Source organism: Onychomys torridus, chromosome 4 (assembly GCF_903995425.1).
Source record: "Onychomys torridus chromosome 4, mOncTor1.1, whole genome shotgun sequence".
Lineage (NCBI taxonomy): Eukaryota > Metazoa > Chordata > Mammalia > Rodentia > Cricetidae > Onychomys > Onychomys torridus.
Genome location: NC_050446.1, coordinates 67,346,208 through 67,355,846, shown reverse-complemented (window position 1 = coordinate 67,355,846; position 9,639 = coordinate 67,346,208). Strand labels below are relative to the sequence as shown.

The 9,639-nt window shown below is 46.0% G+C and overlaps 1 long non-coding RNA gene across 1 annotated transcript; it reads right to left on the bottom strand.

The window, feature by feature from the left end:
• Positions 1–2,669: 2,669 nt before the first annotated feature.
• On the bottom strand, positions 2,670–7,940 carry LOC118582758. The gene is made up of 3 exons (XR_004944796.1): positions 7,759–7,940; positions 4,170–4,243; positions 2,670–2,930 (listed from the first exon to the last, which is right to left on the bottom strand). It is a non-coding gene; the product is annotated as an uncharacterized LOC118582758 (long non-coding RNA).
• Positions 7,941–9,639: the final 1,699 nt, after the last annotated feature.

The window sequence follows — 9,639 nt, the reverse complement described above, 5'->3', positions numbered from 1 at the left end:
TGTGTTAGGCCACAGGAGTATATTTTCCAACCAAAATAGAATGAAACTACACATTAACAACAGAAAGAAAGCTGGAAAACTCACAGGGACTTGGAGATTAAGCAGAAGGACAAAGAAGAATGATATATGAATGTAGAATATTTGAGGTAACTTAAAGGAAATGCTGACGTGTCAAAACATATAGGATGCGGGAAAAGCTATGCTTAGAGGGATACTCACAGCCACAAATGCGAAAGAAACCATAGCCCTGTTTCCAAAACCTGCCTGGGAACTCCTAAGAGCAGGGTGGAGCATCCGCTTGGCCCTTGGTGCAGCTGTGGCTGCTGGCATCACTGTAGTGTGGGAGATCATGACATCGTGAAGGAACAAGGGAAGGCATGAAGAAGATGAAGATGGAGATGGGGAAAGAGTGAGGATCACTTCTTCTCCTCTTCTTCTTTTTAAATTATTTTAAAGATCAATTCTCTCTCTGTAGACCAGGCTGGCCTCGAACTCACAGAGATCCGCCTGCCTCTGCCTCCCGAGTGCTGGGATTAAAGGAGTGCACCACTACCATCCAGCTTTTTTAGGTTTGTTTATTTGTTTGTTTGTTTATTTATTTATTTATTTACATGGACATCTGCACACCAGAAAAAGGGATCAAATCCCATGATAGACAGTTGGGAGCCACGTAAGTGCTGGAAATTGAACTCAGGATTGCAACCCATTCTTCTTATAACAACCCATTCTCAAGGAAATTAAGCAGAGTTCCATGAGAACATTACAGATCTGTTCTAAGGACAGTGTCTTTAAGGACCTAACCACTTCCACTAGGCCCAGTGTGTTCAACATCTTACAACATTCTCCACGGCATCTAGAACAGAGCAGTCTATGCAAACAGAAGGCACACAGCTTTTGCCTTGGAAGTAGGCTGGGAGAAATGAGAAATGACCTAAGGGACAGAGGTGAAGGTCTTTTACTGGCTGGAGGAATATTCTAAAAGTGGCTGATGTCTGCAAAGATACTAAAAGCCATCGACTTGAATACTCTAAATGGGCAGATAGTATAGGAAGGCATTTTTCTTGGGATGACGAAAACATTCTAAAACCATTGTGGTGATGCGCTTAGAGTCCTGAGTACACTAAAAATCACCAAATAGTGGACTTTAAGTGGGTAGGCGATATGGTGTGTGATTTATATCTTAATAATGCTGCTTTAAAAAGTCATGGGAATTTATAAGTGAGTTAAGCAAGGCTGCAGAATATAAGATCAATACAAAAATCAATTGTATTTTTATAAGTAGAAATAAATAAGTGAAAATTGAGGTTTTTAAAATGTACCACTTGAAATAGCAAACAACATGAAAAGCAACAAAATACCAGAAAAAAAATTCCACCCTGAAATGTTCTGGATAACTCTAACAAAATATGTGCAAGATCTACTGCTGAACTTTGTCTCTGTCAATGAGACAAGGACCTAAATAAATACAAGATGTTCATGGATAAAATGATTGCAAATAATAAAGATTCCAGTCTCCTCAGTTTAATGAACAGATGACTATAACTGATCACTCTCAATTCTGGTAGTTTTGCGTTATATCTCTTAAGGCTTTGTGGTTAGGTACATATATGTTTATAACTTTGTCTTCATCTTTACACAGACAGCCACAAGGGGAGAGGGATTCGGATTTAAGCATGTGAATTGGTGTGGAGAGGTACAATCCAATAGAATTCCATTCTTGGATAGGACATTCCACACTTCATCTATCTACTCATCTTTTGAAGGGCATCTTGATTGCGTCCGGTTTGGAGTAACTGAGAATAAAGCTATTGTAAACGTTTCTGTAGAAGCTATTTTTCCTTCAGTGGTTGTGTTTTCAAGTCATTTGGATATAAATACTGAGGGGTGTGATTGCTGGCTTGTATGGTAAGATTGTGTTTATCTGTTTTCCAAAATGACTCTCTATTTTGCTTGCTCACTCACATGAATAAGAGTTCCTGCTGTAGCTGGGCAGTGGTGACACACACCTTTAATCCTAGCACCTGGGAGGCAGAGGCAGGCAGAACTCTGTGAGTTCAAGGCCAGCCTGGTCTACAGGGTGAGTTTCAGGGCAGTCAGGGCTACACAGAGAAACCCTGTCTCGAACCCCACCACCAAACAAACAAACAAGCAACAATAACAACAACAACAGGAAAGAAAGAAAGAAAGAAAGAAAGAAAGAAAGAAAGGAAGGAAGGAAGGAAGGAAGGAAGGAAGGGAGGGAGGAAGAAAGAAAGAAAGAAAAAGAAAAAGAAAGAAAGAAAGAAAAAAGAAAGAAAGAAAGAAAGAAAGAAAGAAAGAAAGAAAAAGAAAAAGAAAAAGAAAAAGAAAGAAAGAAAAAGTTCCCGTTGCTTCGAGTCCTCACTAGCACTTGGTGTTATCAGGCTTTTTGGACTGATCCATTCTAACATGTCCTGGTATCTTAGTTACTTTTAAATTGATGTGACAAAACACTATGACCAAGACAACTTATAAAGAGAAGCATTTAATTTGGGGCTCACAGTTTCAGAGGGTTAGAGTTCATGACCATGGCAAGGAGCATGGCAGCAGGTAGGCATGGTGCTGGTGCAGTGGCTGAGAGCACACATCTAATCAATAAGCACAAGGCAGAGAGAGGGGGAGAGAGGGAGGGAGGGAGAGAGAGAGAGAGAGAGAGAGAGAGAGAGAGAGAGAGAGAGAGAGAGAGAGACTAACAAATGGCACGGGCCCACCCCCACACCTCCTTCCCAGACAGTTTCACCAACTGTGGTCCAAGCATTCAGTATATGAGTAGATTCAAACAGCTGTATCTGGACTCTCTTGTTGCTGTTCAATCCTGCACCCCTTTAGTGATGCTGAGTGTTGACATCAGGCTGTGCCTTGTCCAGAGAGACTCCATTCAACTCCTTTTGAGGATAAGGATGGCTGTGCACCTGGGTGGGTATATCAAGGGCATAATTGGTTTGGCACCACCTTGTGGCACAGACCCATAAACAGTTTATCCCTAAAAGTAGAAGGGGATGATATAAACCTACCAAGTACATCAGAGCTAGTGGGCATATTAAGATCATATGAGAAAAATGAAGCCCAAGAGCTCGTGAGACACCCCAGACTAAGGCAAGGCTATAGTTCCTCCATCTGCATCCTGTAATGAGGTGAACACCTGCTGTTGTAGTGGTGGCAGCATCCCCTGCCCCGCCTCCCGACCTGTCATCAGACCACCTAGTGTATTGTTCCAAATAGAAAACACAGAGACTATCCTGGTCCCCATCAGAAGCAGGTGGGCAGCACATTGCGATGTGTTCCTATGATGGAGTGCCATTGGAGTTATGGCCTGGACATTCCTGCAGCTGAACACTGTTTGATAATCTGGTGGGCACACCAGTGAATAAGCCAGAAATGCTGGTCCTTCAAACAGAGAGGTGGGTGGAACTCAAAAAACTTTCACTGGGGCTGGAGAGACGCTTGCCTCAGTGGTTGAGAGCACTGGTTGCTCTTGCAGAGGAGGGCACTGCATGCATACAGGCAAAACATCCATGCACATAAAATACCACAAAACATTTTACCGAGGGAAAGGAACCGACACCCAAAGTGCACATTTATACAAAATTCTAGAATAGATAAATACAACCTTGGGTTGAGCAGGGTGGCTGAGGCTGACTTTCTGGAATGATGAAATGTTTACTACCTCATCATTTTCTGTGTCGGTCACTGTCTTGGTTGTGCAGTTATTGATGGATGAGTAAATATTTCAGGACTTCAATTCTACAGATATGAACTTGCATGTAGTTATATTCCAATAAAGCTGACATTTAAGAAAGGGAGTGGAGCTGGGCGGCGGTGGTGGTGGCGGCGGCGGCGCACACCTTTGATCCCAGCACTCAGGAGGCAGAGCCGGACAGATCTCTGTGAGTTCGGGGCCAGCCTGGGCTACCAAGTGAGTTCCAGGACAGGCACTAAAACTACACAGAGAAACTCTGTCTTGAAAAAACAAACAGAAAAAAAACAAACAAAAAAAAGAAAGGAAGGAAGGAAGGAAGGAAGGAAGGAAGAAAGAAAGAAAGAAAGAAAGAAAGAAAGAAAGAAAGAAAGGGAGTGGAGAATGGCTCAGTGGTTAAGGTTGATTCCTGCTTTTCAGAGTTAGTTTCCAGTGCCCAAGTTGGATTGCTTACCTATAACTGCAGCTCAGGGGAATCAAAATCCTCTTCTGGCCTCCTTGGGCATCCGCCCTCAGGTGCACATACCCCTACACAGATACACACACATACACATAATTAAAAATTAAGTACATCTTTTTTTCTTTAGTTGGTTGGGGAGATGGCTCAGTTGGCAAAGTAGTTATTCTGCAGGGATGAAGGCTCGAGTTTGACCCCCAGAACCCATGGAGAAGAGCTGTGCATGGTGTGCATGGCTGTGCGTGCTTGTAATCCCAGACTTGGGGACACAGACAGAATGGTCCCTGGTTCTCACTGGTCGGCCCATCCAGCCTGACTGTCCAAGCCAGTGACGGATCCTGTTTCTAAAACACAAGGCAGATGGCTCCTGAGGAAGCCATGGTATTGACCTTTGGCCTCCCAGATGCATGCACACATATACATGCTAGAGTGTTCTTAAGAGCACACACAGACACATGCACATGTACACACACACACACACACACACACACACACACACACACTCACACACACACTGTTTTCGGCCCCCTTTTCTTATCTATCACTGTCGTCTGTGAACCATCAAAGCAGCCTCCAAAGTGAGTATCTTAGATTCTATTTCTACCTCCCACCTTCCCGTCAGACTTTTGGACTTCTAATTTAGAAATAGTTTCCCGGCAATTATGCATTTATCAGGCAAAGCTGTTCTAAGCTTCTCTACATTCCACGGGCATCAGCAGAAAGGAATCTGACTGGAAATCCATGTTTACAGCCATCAGTCCATGGCTTGATAAGGTCGTGCACCCCGGGGAGAGTTCCCCATTTCCCCTGCATTTTGAAAGCAATTTTGTCTGCTTTCTCGGCTGTTTCACTTTAAAAATTCATTTTCAGTCATCCATGCCCACTCTACCTATTTAGCTCCGTTTTCACAAACTCCACCGATGTTTATTTCCACTCTCTTAGAGGGAAGGAGAAAATTGACAGTTCCCAGCTCCATGTGACCCTAGAAAGTTCGTTCACAGGGCGGTGGTGGCACACACCTTTGATCCCAGCACTTGGGAGGCAGAGCCAGGCGGATCTCTGTGAGTTCAGGGCCAGCCTGGTCTACAAAGCAAGATCCAGGACAGGCACCAAAACTATGTAGAGAAACTCTGTCTCAAAAAAACCAAAAAAAGAAAGAAAGGAAGAAAGAAAGGAAGGAAGGAAGGAAGGAAGGAAGGAAGGAAGAAAGGAAGAAAGGAAGGAAGGAAGGAAGGAAGTTCAGGTTCAATCCCTCTTTTGTTGTTTTTGAGATAGGTGTTAGGTAGTCCAGGCTAGCCCCCAAATTACTGTGTAGCTGAGGAAAGCCTTGAATTTTAGCCTCCACTTCCTGAGCTTTGAGATTCTGAGACTACAAGTGTGTACCACCCTTCTGGGCAAATTAAACTGCTTTAACCCACATTTTTGGTCCTAAAGGGTGGGGGTTGAGAACAGAAATGCCTACCTCATTGGTTATCTTACTTATTACACAGAACAAAAATGCCAGTAACTTTAAAAAATATTTACTGTTATGTGTATGTGTGGTGTGTTTGTGCACACATGTGCTCAGGTGCCCCCAGAGGCCAGAAGAGGCTATCCGATCCCCTGAAACTAGAACTATAGACAGTTGTGAGAAACTGTGGGGGTGCTGGGATTTGAACTTGAGTCCTCAAGTAGAGCAGCAACTGCTCCTAACTGGGGAGCCATACTTCCAGGCTCTGGGATATTTTTGCTTTGTTTTTGTTAGATTTTTATCTTTCCCCCCAGTCTGTGCTGAGGAAATGGTGGCTGGCTGGTGACTGGGGGGTGATTTTGTTAAGGTGGTGTTGCATGAAGCAGAATGAATGGTTGCTGGGCTGAGGAGGTTCAGAACTTAACTTCTAGGAGACTTTAAATCCTCAGCTCATGATCCTCCTGCCTCAGCCTCCTGACTTGCTGGGATTATAGGCCTATGCCACCATACCTGGCTCATTTTTAGATTTTGATGTCTGGGCTCTGATTTTACCCATTTGACCACCGAGTAAATATACCAGTTGTTCAGTGTGTGGTGAGTAAGTCTAGGGTTGTGCTCACTGACCCGTGGAAGGGGATGCCAGTGTGGGCAGGGGTTGGCCTATGCAGCTTCAGGGCTTTTGTGTACGCATGGTTGAAGGGGAGGCCCAGAGGCTGCATGTGACCCAGAAGACAACTGGGTATAGTCAGGGCTGGCACATGCCACCCACCCCTTGACTGAGCAATTGTCTCCAGCACCTGTGGCCATAGTAGGTGATCCTTGGGGTCCTTCAGAGGTGGTTGATTCCCTGGAGAAATGATGTACTTGATTTGGACTAACACATGGGCATCACCTCAATGGAGGAAGGGCTGTTCGGGAGACTCTGGGAAGCCTCTAATACTGTCTTAGGTCTCATAGGGTTTCCCTCCTAGCCCAGAAGGGCTTCCTGGAGGAGGTTTTGCCTGTGGTCTGAATATGGGATGAGTGTTTCCAAGATCTTGAACTTTTAAAAATATTTTATTTATTTATTATTATACAGTGTTCTGCCTGCAGGCCAGAAGAGGGCGCCAGAATCTCATTACAGATGGTTGTGAGCCACCATGTGGTTGCTGGGACTTGAACTCAGGACCTCAGGAAGAGCAGCCATTAGTAGTTAGAGTTTTCCTGCCTGGCTCACAGTCAGGACAAATCTCTTACCTGCCAGTCCCACAGTCGCTCAGACCCAACCAAGTAAGCACATAGAGACTTACATTGTTTACAAACTGTATGGCCGTGGCAGGCTTCTTGTTATCTAGTTCTTCTATTTAAATTAATCCATTTCTATTAGTCTATACTTTGCCACGTGGCTTATGGCTTACCAGTACCTTACATCTTCCCTGTCATAGCAATGGCTGGCAGTGTCTCCCTGCCCTGGCCTTCCACCTCCCAGAATTCTCTTCTCTCTTGTCCTGCCTATACTTCCTGCCTGGCCACTGGCCAAACAGCCTTTTATTCATACAGAGCGATATCCACAGCACTTCCCCTTTTCTTTTTTCTTCCTTCCTTTCTTTTTTTTTTTTTTTTTTAAAGGAAGGTTTTAACTTTTACATAGTAAAATTACATGTAACAAAACAATTATCAAGCAAGAATTATAACCTCTGAGCCATCTCTCCAGCCCGATCTTGAACTCTTATTCAGGGAACTGAAAGACTCACACAGATTGCAAAGCAGCAGGGCAACTATTCTCAGGGAAGTAAATCATGGTACAGATTAGAAAGAAACCAACTGTCAAGATTGACAGCAAGCTGCATGAGTGAGGGCACTCAGGGCCACAGGAAGTGTTTGGAGTTTTCCCTTATGGGTGCAAGAGAAGGCGGAGTTTGGCTGCTAGGGCTGTGGTTGAGTTATCAGGGTTGGATTAAGAGGGCCTTTCCTTACTGCTCATGTCCCTTCCCATAATGCATCTGAATTTAAGCCCGTGTCTGCTCAATTGTGCATAGACATAGGGAATTCTCCTTAAAAGGTCACATGGGGACATGGTGTTCCTTATTGGGCATGCACCCTGTCTCAGTTACTGTTCCATTGCTGTGAGAAGACACCATGATCAAGGCAACTTACGAAACAAAGCATTCAGTGTGGAGGCTTGCTGACGGCGTTAGAGGATTGGCCCATGAATATCGCAGTGGAGAGCATGGTGGCAGGCAGGCAGGCCACTGGAGCAGTTCCAAGAGCTCACATACGATCCCCAGCTAGCAGGCAGAGAGAGGGCGAGGCAGCCTGGTGTGGACTTTTGAAGTCTCGAAGCCCACGCCAGTGACACACCTCCTCCAACAAGGCCACGTCTTCTAATTCTTCTCAAACAGCTCCACCCACTGGCAACCAATATTTCAAATGTATGAGCCTTGGGCCATTCTCATCCAAACCACCACATACTCCAAACCGGAACCCTGCCAACGGGACCCGACAGATGTGAGGCTGGTGAGAGAAAAGGAACATGAGGGTGGGGAGAGTCACAGCTGAAGATGGCAGGACCTGAGTGGCTCCGAGCGGCAGAAGGTCAGTAGAGGGGTTCATAACGGCGTAACAGCACAGAAGTTCTGCCATGTAAGGCAGCGGAGGTTGGGGCAGCAGGAGAACCCAAGGCATCCCATTTTTCAGAGGGGAAAGCTGAGGTCTAGAAGGGAAGTAAGGCTCCTCTCCTCCAGGCAGCAAGTCCTAGCCCTGGCCATGGCCTTTGCCCTAGCTGATGCTTTTGGGTAACAAGGGACTGGATAAGTGTGGCCTTCGATGTCCTGCAACCAAGTGCACCTGTTTCTCTGCTACTGTATTGGGAGCAGGGCAGCAGGGAGAAGCAGGCTTGAGTGGGGCAGCTGGGAGTGAAGAGGCCTCAGGAGCTGGTCCACTTCCCCTTCAGGCAAGACCCAGCTCAGAGCCAGAGGGTGAAAAGTCAGAAGTGGGATCCTGCTCTCCCTCAGTAGGGCCATCCTTGTGATTCACCTGACTTAGTTCTGGGGAGAAGATGGTACTATAGAGGTAGAAACTGAGGCTCAGGGAGTCTCCAGGGGGCTTGCTCAAAGTTATAAGCAAGCAAAACCAGTTGGTTCAGAGCTCCGCCTGGCTACCCCTTCCCTCTCTTTCCTAGAGTGGAGGAGAGGCCATACTTCTTTTGGAGCTAGGTAAGGGAACTTCTGGACGCAATACTTGGCCAGTATTTGGCCAGGGAAGAGCAAAAGGACAAACCACAGAGGCTGGGTTGATAAGCCCCTTTTGGCAATGTGGGAATGTAGATAACCTTGCACATACTTCAAACTCAGACGGTCCCCCATCCTATGTATGGCCTCTTTCTACCCTCCTCCACCCAACATGTATCTAAAGCCCCTCTGGCTCCACACCGGGGTGGTGGACCCCTTCTTCTTCTTCAGCAGCAGCAGCAGCAGCAGCAATTGTCCTGGCAGAGCTAGGCCAGCCAAATTATATGCGGAGGACTTCAGTAGCCACTGACACCCACACAGCCTGGCATGGCTGGAATTTGCCAGGTTTCTCTTTTGTTGCTGAGTGTGCTCTTATATCCCACCTTCTTGGGGTGGTGCTCTTATATCCCACCTTCTTGGGGTGGTGCTCTTATATCCCACCTTCTTGGGGTGGTGCTCTTATATCCCACCTTCTTGGGGGTGGTGGTGGTAAGCGCACAACCAGAGAGATCTTCCTGAGAATCGAGGCTACTCTAAGTAGCTTTGGCAAGGTGTAAGTTGCTTGTGTGAAGTTGATCACGATACAACTCCCCCCCACCCTGTTAAAACAAACAAAACCACCGAAAACATCCCCCCAACCGTTGCCCAAGTTTCTAGAGTTGGAGGCACTAAGTGGGTTATTGGTTGGGGACTGCAAACCCGCCACAGGCACAGGGGCCGAGGGTCATTAAACCTGGACAGCTGCCTTCTTTAGCGCATGCACTCTTGTTTACGGGTGTTGCCATTTGTAAATTCTGCGGGCAAATCT